A 14,475-nucleotide genomic window follows, 5' to 3' on the forward strand; every position below is an offset into this window, starting at 1 on the left:
AATGGCTGCTTGGTTTAAAGGGACTTGTTTGAGATCTCAGTTCAGTCCCTGTCTAGAAGGGGAACAGGGTGGGGAGCATCTCTCTGTCACCATAAGTGAAAGTGAATCAGAGACAGAAGAAGACAGGACTGGGACAAGGACATGTTTTGTCCCCTGTGCACCTGCCTGTATCATCACAGCCCTGTCAGGACCTCCCTCTACCACTGGCCTTGTTACCAAGGCTACTGCCGGACCTCCCTCTACCCCAGGCCTTGTTATCAAGGCTACTGATGGACCTCCCTCTACCACAGGCCTTGTTATCAATGGTACTGATTGACCTCCCTCTATCCCAGGCCTAGTTACCAATGGTACTGATTGACCTCCCTCTATCCCAGGCCTTGTCACCAATGGTACTGAATGACCTCCCTCTATCCCAGGCCTTGTTACCAAGACTACTGATGGACCTCCCTATAATATCTATTTCATGATTGTTTACTGTCTCCAGTTTGTTTAATAAAATGTTAAACTTGAACTTTTGGTAGTTGAATGTATTTTGTACATGATCAATTCATTTTCCACATCACATTATGGATATACCTCAAATGTTATTCTACAAGATAGACACAAAACAACTGAATCAATCGTTAAACTACATGGTTTACAATATGTGATGATGGATACTGTTCTCTGTGTGCTATGTAGGTCTACTATGATGGATACTGTTCTCTGTGTGCTATGTAGGTCTACTATGATGGATGCTGTTCTCTGTGTGCTATGTAGGTCTACTATGATGGATACTGTTCTCTGTGTGCTATGTAGGTCTACTATGATGGATACTGTTCTCTGTGTGATATGTAGGTCTACTATGATGGATACTGTTCTCTGTGTGATATGTAGGTCTACTATGATGGATGCTATGATTGACAAAGCAAAAGAACATAACATCATATCAGAAATCATCTTTGTAGAATGTGGTTTCTATATTTTACAGCTATTATAGCCTAACTATTTATAACAATGTTTTAAATGCAGCTAAAATATAATTCACAGTTGTAAAACAAACGGTGTCTCATATCGTCTCTCTTTTTACTACCATTTTCCATTTGTATCATGGTCCAAAACATGTTTCTGGCAATACAATACAAATAGTATGGTAGTAAAAAGAGAGACGATATGAGACACCGTTTGTTTTACAACTGTGAATTATATTTTAGCTGCATTTAAAACATTGTTATAAATAGTTAGGCTATAATAGCTGTAAAATATAGAAACCACATTCTACAAAGATGATTTCTGATATGATGTTATGTTCTTTTGCTTTGTCAATCATAGCATCCATCATAGTAGACCTACATATCACACAGAGAACAGTATCCATCATAGTAGACCTACATATCACACAGAGAACAGTATCCATCATAGTAGACCTACATAGCACACAGAGAACAGTATCCATCATAGTAGACCTACATAGCACACAGAGAACAGCATCCATCATAGTAGACCTACATAGCACACAGAGAACAGTATCCATCATAGTAGACCTACATAGCACACAGAGAACAGTATCCATCATCACATATTGTAAACCATGTAGTTTAACGATTGATTCAGTTGTTTTGTGTCTATCTTGTAGAATAACATTTGAGGTATATCCATAATGTGATGTGGAAAATGAATTGATCATGTACAAAATACATTCAACTACCAAAAGTTCAAGTTTAACATTTTATTAAACAAACTGGAGACAGTAAACAATCATGAAATAGATATTATAGGGAGGTCCATCAGTAGTCTTGGTAACAAGGCCTGGGATAGAGGGAGGTCATTCAGTACCATTGGTGACAAGGCCTGGGATAGAGGGAGGTCAATCAGTACCATTGGTAACTAGGCCTGGGATAGAGGGAGGTCAATCAGTACCATTGATAACAAGGCCTGTGGTAGAGGGAGGTCCATCAGTAGCCTTGATAACAAGGCCTGGGGTAGAGGGAGGTCCGGCAGTAGCCTTGGTAACAAGGCCAGTGGTAGAGGGAGGTCCTGACAGGGCTGTGATGATACAGGCAGGTGCACAGGGGACAAAACATGTCCTTGTCCCAGTCCTGTCTTCTTCTGTCTCTGATTCACTTTCACTTATGGTGACAGAGAGATGCTCCCCACCCTGTTCCCCTTCTAGACAGGGACTGAACTGAGATCTCAAACAAGTCCCTTTAAACCAAGCAGCCATTGTTTCTTTCAATCTACCTCCAAGAAAACAGTAAACAGCAACTAGGATGATCACCAAAACAATCACCAACACCACCACCACCACCTTCACCCATGTTGGCATTCCTGTGTTGTCGTTGTGCTTTTCTTTTGGTGTGATAGTCAGAATGACAGCTCCTGGATTTCCTCTCTGGTGGTCAGGGCCGAAGAAGCACCAGTATGTCCCCTGATCAGAAAGGTGTAAGTCGGTGAGGTTGAGGAAAATGTCTCCCTTTCGGTAACCATCCATGGACACAGATACCCTGTCCTTATACCCAGAGCCATAGGTTATATTCCCTGCACGGATGGTAGACACATTCTGTCCATCTTTCATCCACTGGACAAATATCTCACTGTCCTTTGTCATTTTATTAGTTAAGCCATGGCAGGCAAGTGTGACATTTCCTCCAACATGGGCAGATATTTCAGTGGGGACCAATACTTGTAGATTTACATGCTGTTTGTACTCGCCACAGACACACTCGTACAACCCCATGTCATTGTACTCAGCTGAGGAGATGGTTAGAGAGAATTTTCCATCCCTGTTTTCAAACCTCTTCTTAAAAAATCCTTCACCTGTGGTTAAATGATCTCCGTCAAGTTTAGCAACCATCTTCGTGATGATGGACCCTGATTGAGATTCCTGATAATGCCTCAACTCGATGACACCACCATGGCATGATCCAGAGCAGAGTGTAACTGGGTCATTCAACATCACTGTTAAATTGATAGGATGGGACAAGGAGTATTTTGCAACAAGTGCAAACAGGAAAAAGGTGATGACTCCTCCCCCCTTCATAATCGAAGCAAGCAGTTCTCTATGGCAAAGCTCACGCCCTCAATTTGGCTTCAGGAAACTTTGTTGTTTCTTGGCGGTTGGCAGCACTTTTATGCAAACAGAAATCTCACTTTAGGGAAGATCTTCGGTTAGATGGTGACTCCTCCCCCTTTCCCGAAAGTGTTCTGCTCCTAACATTACCAAGGTTTATACTGCTGCGGTTTGTGTTCAAGAGTTCCGTATGCAATATTGTTTATTTTCTTATAAGAACATTACATTACACACTAATACGTTTCACAAATATAACGTAAATAATAGTTAACTAACTAAGTAAAACTAACTTAGTTTTAGCAGATAATTTAACAGATAATATCGGTACCACAGAAATATAACGATAGTATAATGTATATAATGATATTGTGTATATATGATGATATTTAAGAAAAGGGAACAGAGGACACAGGGACATCGTTATGGTAGTTGGATTAGTCTGTTGCTTTGACAATGAAAAAGCGTCTTAACTCCGAGTAGCAGCTGTAGTGGTGTGGGTCAGGAGGAGAACGGCTGGGCTGTGAGCGTATCGGGACCACTGCCAGTGAAGCCGCGGAACACCTCCTCTATATGGGCTTTAGCTCCTTAAGGCTCTGCGGCCGAGAGTCTTTCACTTCCTCAGTGTCAGAAGGCTGCCCCAACTACGCGCTCTACACCACACCCACATTACGCGCACTCCGCTGCCACCCCATGTAATTTGTTGACACTATCCTGTTCACCCAGACTTGCCCCGCTACTGGTTGGATAAGCGTAATGTTGTAAGGACAGATGGAGGAGAGCCGGTGAGCCTGTTTCCCCCTGTTCTCTGAACGGACCAGTCTCTCACCATCTCTCCTTCTCTTTAGTCTATGGACCGTCTTATATTGAGTAAAGGGAATATTCTGTACAGCTATCACTCGGTGTATCCAAGACCGCTCTCTACTCGACTCCGCTACCAGCCACCAGCATGACTTACACACTTCGTCGGTTTCTCTCTACTCTGCCACCCAGAGGGAGGTACAGGACAGTCAGGCTTACTGTGTGGAGGAAGGACAGCAGCACCTCCACTACCAGCTTCAAGAATAGCTTTTATCTGACTGCTGTTTTTAACACTTTAGCATTCATGACTGTAGTGTTATTATAATCTTACCACTCTGAACTTTTAGTTGTTGTTCTATTTATATTTATTTATATTCTGTCTGTGACTGTTTTACTGAATACTGTGTACGTGCTACTATATGAGCGAGAGCTCCAACGAATAATTACAATGTATGAATTACTATTAATACTTGTAAATGGCAATATCGTACTTAAGAAAAATTGAATAAACCACTTTAATAAACTTAAAAGGACTGTCAGATAATTTATGTACCACATTAATATAATGGTATAATGTATACAATGATAGTGTAGGCATCGATATTATGATTTATGAGAAAAGGACACTGAGGAAGGACATGGTTGATATGGGTAATGGCAGTAGGACTAGTCTGCTGGTTTGACGCTGAAAATGGTTTGATTTCAACTGGCAGTTGTTGTGTTTCTGGAGGGAGAATAACGTCTGGGCTGTGTGAGGAGACGACAGTCAGCGGCAGGTGAAGCGGCTGAGCAGCTCTGCTATCTGGGGTGTAGCTCGTTTTGGCTCGACGGACGAGCGTCTTTCACTTCCTTGTTTGATCAGTGCAGAATGCCCGGCAGTCTTAAAATAAAAGTAATTTAAAAATGTTCTGCTCGTGGCATAGCTGATCAAAGCTGCTGTCGCGGCTGGGTAGACAGATTTCCATGTGTTGCAGTGGCTGTGGTATATTCTGTCTTTATTCTGTTATTATACTGACTGTCCTCTGCATTGTCAGTGTCTCGGTTCTGACAAGACTCTCGACTCCACAGTGCTCTGTGGTCTACAGTCGTCTCTCAATATCTACAATAACACTCATTAGGTAGGCTGAGTGAACTGGGGTTTGAAATGGACAGTCAAGTCAGTCACTATAAAATAAATATGTTTTAGAAAATAGTAGACCCTGTGTTATCTACCCAGGACCAAGCACACTACTCCACTACAGGCTAAATGTAGCCTTCACATGCCAAACTACCGCTGTCTCTCTACCACGGAATATCTACGAGACCAATATATTACTACACTACTTTACCAGTTAAATTTACACATCCCAAAAAGTTAATTACCTACATTCGTTTACGTTGTATTTGTGAAACGTATTAGTGTGGAATGTAATGTTCTTATAAGCAAATAAAAAATATTGTATACAGGAACTCTTGACCAAAAACAGTAGCAGTATAAACCTTGGTAAGGGGAGGAGCAGAACATTTTCGGGAAAGGGGGAGGAGTCACCATCGAACCGAAGATTAAACCTTTATAAAGAACGTCTGCTGAGTGAAAAGAAATCAGAGCGAAGCTGCCAAGCAACAATAAAGTACCCTGAAGCCAGATTGAGTGTTTGAGAGCTGCCTTGATTATGAAGGGGAAAAGTGTAATGACTGTTTTCCTACTTGCACTTGTTGCAAAATCCTCCGTGTCTCTTCCTATCACTATAACAGTGATTTTGAACGACCCAGTTACACCCCCCTGCTCTGGATCATGCCATGGTGGCAGAAATAAGAAGGGAAGGAAATAACCATAGAATCAATGGACCATTCTGCTGTCACTCTGTGGATCCAAGACCAAGAAAACACATCCCCTCAGGAACAAACACTGGCATGTCACGCGCTACTCTGTAGTCGCTACCAGCCACTGCTGAGTTACTCTGCAGCCCAGCCCACTGAATTCGTGGGAGGAGGTCTACATTCTACACGCCACATTGCATCAACCAATGGCTGTGTGCCATTGACAATTATAAAGTACATATTTCATGCAGAACGCTTCATTCTCAGTCTTTAAAATAATATGTTTAGATATTAAGGAGGCTGTTGGTTTGTATGATCAAATGCACTATACTATAAGGGGTTCCTAGAAATCCATTGTGAGACTAATAACTTCATAGTGGTCTTCACTATCAATATATCTGTCACTATTACTATCTATAGACAGACAATAAGTGCAAGTCTAAAAGCGAGGTGCAGTGGAAACAACCTGGAGCTGAACACAAAGAAAAGAAAGGACATGAGAGGATTTTAGGAAGCAGGAGATAATCACATGGCTGTCAGCAAAGGTGGCCCTGAGGTAGTGGTGGTGAATGTTTTAATTCCACATTCAGAACAACTGGGAACTCGGATATATTGTTCGTGATTTACTGTTTTAAATTCCAGGCCATAAACAACTCTCCCCACTGGGTACAGAGGTAAATTCAACTTCTATTTCAATTTAGATCAGTATAAATGAATTAAAATGACGTGGAAACGTGTTTGCCCAGTGAGTCCGGACCTGACTAGTCAACCAACACAAACCTACCTTGTGGGACCGTTGGGTTGGCAGAGGTACAGGACCGTCTGGTACGTTTACTGGCTAGAGGAAGGACAGGAGCACCTTCACTACCACATTCAAGTAAAGCTTTTATCTGACTGCTGTTATTAGCATTGATGACTGTAGTGTTTTATTGTTGTTCTACTTATATTTCTTATTGTTCCATTATGACTGTTTTACTGTATACCTCTGTGTGCTATGTAGACCTACTGTATGGGAGAGAGCTCCAACGAAGAATTCCAATGTATTACTTTTAATACATGTACATGGAAATATACTACTTGAATAAACTTATTTCTTAAACTCCTTGAATAAATGTAGAAATCTTCTGATTTGACTTTGGGATTGTCAGAATTTATGTACCACAGAAATATAACGATAGTATAATGTATATAATGATATTGTGTACATATGATGATATTTAAGAAGAGGGAACAGAGGACACAGGGACATGGTTATGGTAGTAGGATTAGTCTGCTGGTTTGACATTGAAAAAGAGTCTTAACTCCGAGTAGCAGCTGTAGTGGTGTCGGTCAGGAGGAGAACGGCTGGGCTGTGAGAGTATCGGGAGCACTGCCAGTGAAGCCGCAGAACACCACTATATGGGCTTTAGCTCTTTTATGCTCCTCGGCCGAGAGTCTTTCACTTCCTCAGTGTCAGAAGGCTGCCCCAACTACGCGCTCGACACCACACCCACATTACGCGCACTCCGCTGCCACCCCTACTCACAATGTGCAACCGGGGAGACGACACACACTGACAACGAGTTCCACCTCCACCACCTGCACTCCGCGGCGACAGGCATCTGATTTGTTGACACTTTATCCTTTCACCCAGACTTACCCCGCTACTGGTTGGATAAGCGTAATGTTGTAAGGACAGATGGAGGAGAGCCCATGAGCCTGTTTCCCCCCTGTTCTCTGAACGGACCAGTCTCTCACCATCTCTCCTTCTCTTTAGTCTATGGACCGTCAGATATTGAGTAAAGGGAATATTCTGTACGGCTATCACTCGATGAATCCAAGACCGCTCTCTACTCGACTCCGCTACCAGCCACCAGCATGACTTACACACTTCGTCGGTTTCTCTCTACTCTGCCACCCAGAGGGAGGTACAGGACAGTCGGGCAGGCTTACTGTGTGGAGGAAGGACAGCAGCACCTCCACTACCAGGTTCAAGAATACTTTTATCTGACTGCTGTTTTTAACACTTTAGCATTCATGACTGTAGTGTTATTATAATCTTACCACTCTGAACTTTTAGTTGTTGTTCTATTTATATTTATTTATATTCTGTCTGTGACTGTTTTACTGAATACTGTGTACGTGCTACTATATGAGCGAGAGCTCCAACGAATAATTACAATGTATGAATTACTATTAATACTTGTAAATGGCAATATCGTACTTAAGAAAAATGTAATAAACCACTTTAATAAACTTAAAAGGACTGTCAGATAATTTATGTACCACATGAATATAATGGTATAATGTATACAATGATAGTGTAGGCAGCGATATTATGATTTATGAGAAAAGGACACTGAGGAAGGACATGGTTGATATGGGTAATGGCAGTAGGACTAGTCTGCTGGTTTGACGCTGAAAATGGTTTGATTTCAACTGGCAGTTGTTGTGTTTCTGGAGGGAGAATAACGTCTGGGCTGTGTGAGGAGACGACAGTCAGCGGCAGGTGAAGCGGCTGAGCAGCTCTGCTATCTGGGGTGTAGCTCGTTTTGGCTCGACGGACGAGCGTCTTTCACTTCCTTGTTTGATCAGTGCAGAATGCCCGGCAGTCTTAAAATAAAAGTAATTTAAAAATGTTCTGCTCGTGGCATAGCTGATCAAAGCTGCTGTCGCGGCTGGGTAGAGAGATTTCCATGTGTTGCAGTGGCTGTGGTATATTCTGTCTTTATTCTGTTATTATACTGACTGTCCTCTGCATTGTCAGTGTCTCGGTTCTGACAAGACTCTCGACTCCACAGTGCTCTAGTGGTCTACAGTCGTCTCTCAATATCTACAATAACACTCATTAGGTAGGCTGAGTGAACTGGGGTTTGAAATGGACAGTCAAGTCAGTCACTATAAAATAAATATGTTTTAGAAAATAGTAGACCCTGTGTTATCTACCCAGGACCAAGCATACTACTTCACTACAGGCGAAATGTAGCCTTCACATGCCAAACTACCGCTGTCTCTCTACCACTGAATTGCAAAAATCGCTGAAGTTGGAGACTTTTATCTCCCTCACCAACTTCAAACATCAGCTATCTGAGCAGCTAACCGTTCGCTGCAGCTGTACATAGTCTATTGGTAAATAGCCCACCCTTTTCACCTACCTCATCCCCGTACTGTTTCTATTTATTTACTTTTCTGCTCTTCTGCACACCAATATCTCTACCTGTACATGACCATCTGATCTTTTATCACTCCAGTGTTAATCTGCAAAATTGTAATTATTTGCCTACCTCCTCATGCCTTTTGCACACATTGTATATAGACCCCCCCTTCGTTTTCTACTGTGTTAGTGACTTGTTAATTGTTTATTCCATGTGTAACTCTTTGTTGTATGCTCACACTGCTATGCTTTATCTTGGCCAGGTCGCAGTTGCAAATGAGAACTTGTTCTCAACTAGCCTACCTGGTTAAATAAAGGTGAAATAAAAAATATAAAAATATCTACGAGACCAATATATTACTACACTACTTTACCAGTTAAATTTACACATCCAAAAAGTTAATTACCTACATTCGTTTACGTTGTATTTGTGAAACGTATTAGTGTGGAATGTAATGTTCTTATAAGCAAATAAAAAATATTGTATACAGGAACTCTTGACCAAAAACAGTAGCAGTATAAACCTTGGTAAGGGGAGGAGCAGAACATTTTCGGGAAAGGGGGAGGAGTCACCATCGAACCGAAGATTAAATCTTTATAAAGAACGTCTGCTGAGTGAAAAGAAATCAGAGCGAAGCTGCCAAGCAACAATAAAGTACCCTGAAGCCAGATTGAGTGTTTGAGAGCTGCCTTGATTATGAAGGGGAAAAGTGTAATGACTGTTTTCCTACTTGCACTTGTTGCAAAATCCTCCGTGTCTCTTCCTATCACTATAACAGTGATTTTGAACGACCCAGTTACACCCCCCTGCTCTGGATCATGCCATGGTGGCAGAAATAAGAAGGGAAGGAAAGAACCATAGAATCAATGGACCATTCTGCTGTCACTCTGTGGATCCAAGACCAAGAAAACACATCCCCTCAGGAACAAACACTGGCATGTCATGCGCTACTCTGTAGTCGCTACCAGCCACTGCTGAGTTACTCTGCAGCCCAGCCCACTGAATTCGTAGGAGGAGGTCTACATTCTACACGCCACATTGCATCAACCAATGGCTGTGTGCCATTGACAATGTCATTGACAATTATAAAGTACATATTTCATGCAGAACGCTTCATTCTCAGTCTTTCAAATAATATGTTTAGATATTAAGGAGGCTGTTGGTTTGTATGATCAAATGCACTATACTATAAGGGGTTTCTAGAAATCCATTGTGAGACTAATAACTTCATAGTGGTCTTCACTATCAATATATCTGTCACTATTACTATCTATAGACAGACAATAAGTGCAAGTCTAAAAGCGAGGTGCAGTGGAAACAACCTGGAGCTGAACACAAAGAAAAGAAAGGACATGAGAGGATTTTAGGAAGCCGGAGATAATCACATGGCTGTCAGCAAAGGTGGCCCTGAGGTAGAGGTGGTGAATGTTTTAATGCCACATTCAGAACAACTGGGAACTCGGATATATTGTTCGTGATTTACTGTTTTAAATTCCAGGCCATAAACAACTCTCCCCACTGGGTACAGAGGTAAATTCAACTTCTATTTCAATTTAGATCAGTATAAATGAATTAAAATGACGTGGAAACGTGTTTGCCCAGTGAGTCCGGACCTGAACTAGTCAACCAACACAAACCTACCTTGTGGGACCGTTGGGTTGGCAGAGGTACAGGACCGTCTGGTACGTTTACTGGCTAGAGGAAGGACAGGAGCACCTTCACTACCACATTCAAGTAAAGCTTTTATCTGACTGCTGTTATTAGCATTGATGACTGTAGTGTTTTATTGTTGTTCTACTTATATTTCCATTATGACTGTTTTACTGTATACCTCTGTGTGCTATGTAGACCTACTGTATGGGAGAGAGCTCCAACTTAGAATTCCAATGTAGTACTTTTAATACATGTACATGGAAATATACTACTTGAATAAACTTATTTCTTAAACTCCTTGAATAAATGTAGAAATCTTCTGATTTGACTTTGGGATTGTCAGAATTTATGTACCACAGAAATATAACGATAGTATAATGTATATAATGATATTGTGTACATATGATGATATTTAAGAAGAGGGAACAGAGGACACAGGGACATGGTTATGGTAGTAGGATTAGTCTGCTGGTTTGACATTGAAAAAGAGTCTTAACTCCGAGTAGCAGCTGTAGTGGTGTCGGTCAGGAGGAGAACGGCTGGGCTGTGAGAGTATCGGGAGCACTGCCAGTGAAGCCGCAGAACACCACTATATGGGCTTTAGCTCTTTTATGCTCCTCGGCCGAGAGTCTTTCACTTCCTCAGTGTCAGAAGGCTGCCCCAACTACCCGCTCGACACCACACCCACATTACGCGCACTCCGCTGCCACCCCTACTCACAATGTGCAACCGGGGAGACGACACACACTGACAACGAGTTCCACCTCCACCACCTGCACTCCGCGGCGACAGGCATCTGATTTGTTGACACTTTATCCTTTCACCCAGACTTACCCCGCTACTGGTTGGATAAGCGTAATGTTGTAAGGACAGATGGAGGAGAGCCCATGAGCCTGTTTCCCCCCTGTTCTCTGAACGGACCAGTCTCTCACCATCTCTCCTTCTCTTTAGTCTATGGACCGTCAGATATTGAGTAAAGGGAATATTCTGTACGGCTATTACTCGATGAATCCAAGACCGCTCTCTACTCGACTCCGCTACCAGCCACCAGCATGACTTACACACTTCGTCGGTTTCTCTCTACTCTGCCACCCAGAGGGAGGTACAGGACAGTCGGGCAGGCTTACTGTGTGGAGGAAGGACAGCAGCACCTCCACTACCAGCTTCAAGAATAGCTTTTATCTGACTGCTGTTTTTAACACTTTAGCATTCATGACTGTAGTGTTATTATAATCTTACCACTCTGAACTTTTAGTTGTTGTTCTATTTATATTTATTTATATTCTGTCTGTGACTGTTTTACTGAATACTGTGTACGTGCTACTATATGAGCGAGAGCTCCAACGAATAATTACAATGTATGAATTACTATTAATACTTGTAAATGGCAATATCGTACTTAAGAAAAATTGAATAAACCACTTTAATAAACTTAAAAGGACTGTCAGATCATTTATGTACCACATAAATATAATGGTATAATGTATACAATGATAGTGTAGGCAGCGATATTATGATTTATGAGAAAATGATACTGAGGACATGGTTGATATGGGTAATGGCAATAGGACTAGTCTGCTAGTTTGACGCTGAAAATGGTTTATTATATTTGTGAAACGCATTAGTGTGTAATGTTCTTATAAAAAAATATTGATTGCGTACAGATCTCTTGACCAAAAACAGCAGCAGTATAAACCTTGGTAAGGGGAGGAGCAGAACATTTTCGGGATAAGGGGGAGGAGTCACCATCTCACCGAAGATTAAATTTATATAAAGAACGTCTTTGCTGAGTGAAAATTATTTAGAGGGAAGCTGCCAAGCAACAATAAAGTGCCCTGAAGCCAGATTGAAGGTTTGAGAGCTGCCTTGATTATGAAGGGGAAAAGTGTCGTCACCTTTTTCCTGTTTGCACTTGTTGTAAAATACTCCTTGTCCCATCCTATCAATTTAACAGTGATGTTGAATGACCCAGTTACACTCTGCTCTGGATCATGCCATGGTGGTGTCATCGAGTTGAGGCGTTATCAGGAATCTCAATCAGGGTCCATCATCACGAAGATGGTTGCTAAACTTGACGGAGATCATTTAACCACAGGGGAAGGATTTTTTAAGAAGAGGTTTGAAAACAGGGATGGAAAATTCTCTCTAACCATCTCCTCAGCTGAGTACAATGACATGGGGTTGTACGAGTGTGTCTGTGGCGAGTACAAACAGCATGTAAATCTACAAGTATTGGTCCCCACTGAAATATCTGCCCATGTTGGAGGAAATGTCACACTTGCCTGCCATGGCTTAACTAATAAAATGACAAAGGACAGTGAGATATTTGTCCAGTGGATGAAAGATGGACAGAATGTGTCTACCATCCGTGCAGGGAATATAACCTATGGCTCTGGGTATAAGGACAGGGTATCTGTGTCCATGGATGGTTACCGAAAGGGAGACATTTTCCTCAACCTCACCGACTTACACCTTTCTGATCAGGGGACATACTGGTGCTTCTTCGGCCCTGACCACCAGAGAGGAAATCCAGGAGCTGTCATTCTCACTATCACACCAAAAGAAAAGCACAACGACAACACAGGAATGCCAACATCGGTGAAGGTGGTGGTGGTGGTGTTGTTGGTGGTTGTTTTGGTGATCATCCCTTGTTGCGGTTTTCTGTTTTCTTGGAGGTAGATTGAAAGAAACAATGGCTGCTTGGTTTAAAGGGACTTGTTTGAGATCTCAGTTCAGTCCCTGTCTAGAAGGTGAACAGGGTGGGGAGCATCTCTCTGTCACCATAAGTGAAAGTGAATCAGAGACAGAAGAAGACAGGATTGGGGAAAGGACATGTTTTGTCCCCTATGCACCTGGCTGTATCATCAGAGCCCTGTCAGGACCTCCCTCTTCCACTGGCCTTGTTACCAAGGCTACTGCCGGACCTCCCTCTACCCCAGGCCTTGTTATCAATGGTACTGATTGACCTCCCTCTACCCCAGGCCTTGTTACCAATGGTACTGAATGACCTCCCTCTACCACTGGCCTTGTTACCAAGGCTACTGCCGGACCTCCCTCTACCACAGGCCTTGTTACCAATGGTACTGAATGACCTCCCTCTACCCCAGGCCTTGTTACCAAGACTACTGATGGACCTCCCTCTACCACAGGCCTTGTTACCAAGACTACTGATTAACCTCCCTATAATATCTATTTCAGGATTGTTTACTGTCTCCAGTTTGTTTAATAAAATGTTAAACTTGAACTTTTGGTAGTTGAATGTATTTTGTACATGATCAATTCATTTTACATTATGGATATACCTCAAATGTTATTCTACAAGATAGACACAAAACAACTGAATCAATCGTTAAACTACATGGTTTACAATATGTGATGATGGATACTGTTCTCTGTGTGCTATGTAGGTCTACTATGATGGATACTGTTCTCTGTGTGATATGTAGGTCTAATATGATGGATACTGTTCTCTGTGTGCTATGTAGGTCTACTATGATGGATACTGTTCTCTGTGTGCTATGTAGGTCTACTATGATGGATACTGTTCTCTGTGTGCTATGTAGGTCTACTATGATGGATACTGTTCTCTGTGTGCTATGTAGGTCTACTATGATGGATACTGTTCTCTGTGTGATGTAGGTCTACTATGATGGATACTGTTCTCTGTGTGCTATGTAGGTCTACTATGATGGATACTGTTCTCTGTGTGATATGTAGGTCTACTATGATGGATACTGTTCTCTGTGTGCTATGTAGGTCTACTATGATGGATACTGTTCTCTGTGTGCTATGTAGGTCTACTATGATGGATACTGTTCTCTGTGTGCTATGTAGGTCTACTATGATGGATACTGTTCTCTGTGTGCTATGTAGGTCTACTATGATGGATACTGTTCTCTGTGTGCTATGTAGGTCTACTATGATGGATACTGTTCTCTGTGTGCTATGTAGGTCTACTATGATGGATACTGTTCTCTGTGTGCTATGTAGGTCTACTATGATGGATACTGTTCTCTGTGTGATGTAGGTCTACTATGATGG

This window comes from Oncorhynchus kisutch, linkage group LG16 (genome assembly GCF_002021735.2).
Source record: "Oncorhynchus kisutch isolate 150728-3 linkage group LG16, Okis_V2, whole genome shotgun sequence".
NCBI classification, from domain to species: domain Eukaryota; kingdom Metazoa; phylum Chordata; class Actinopteri; order Salmoniformes; family Salmonidae; genus Oncorhynchus; species Oncorhynchus kisutch.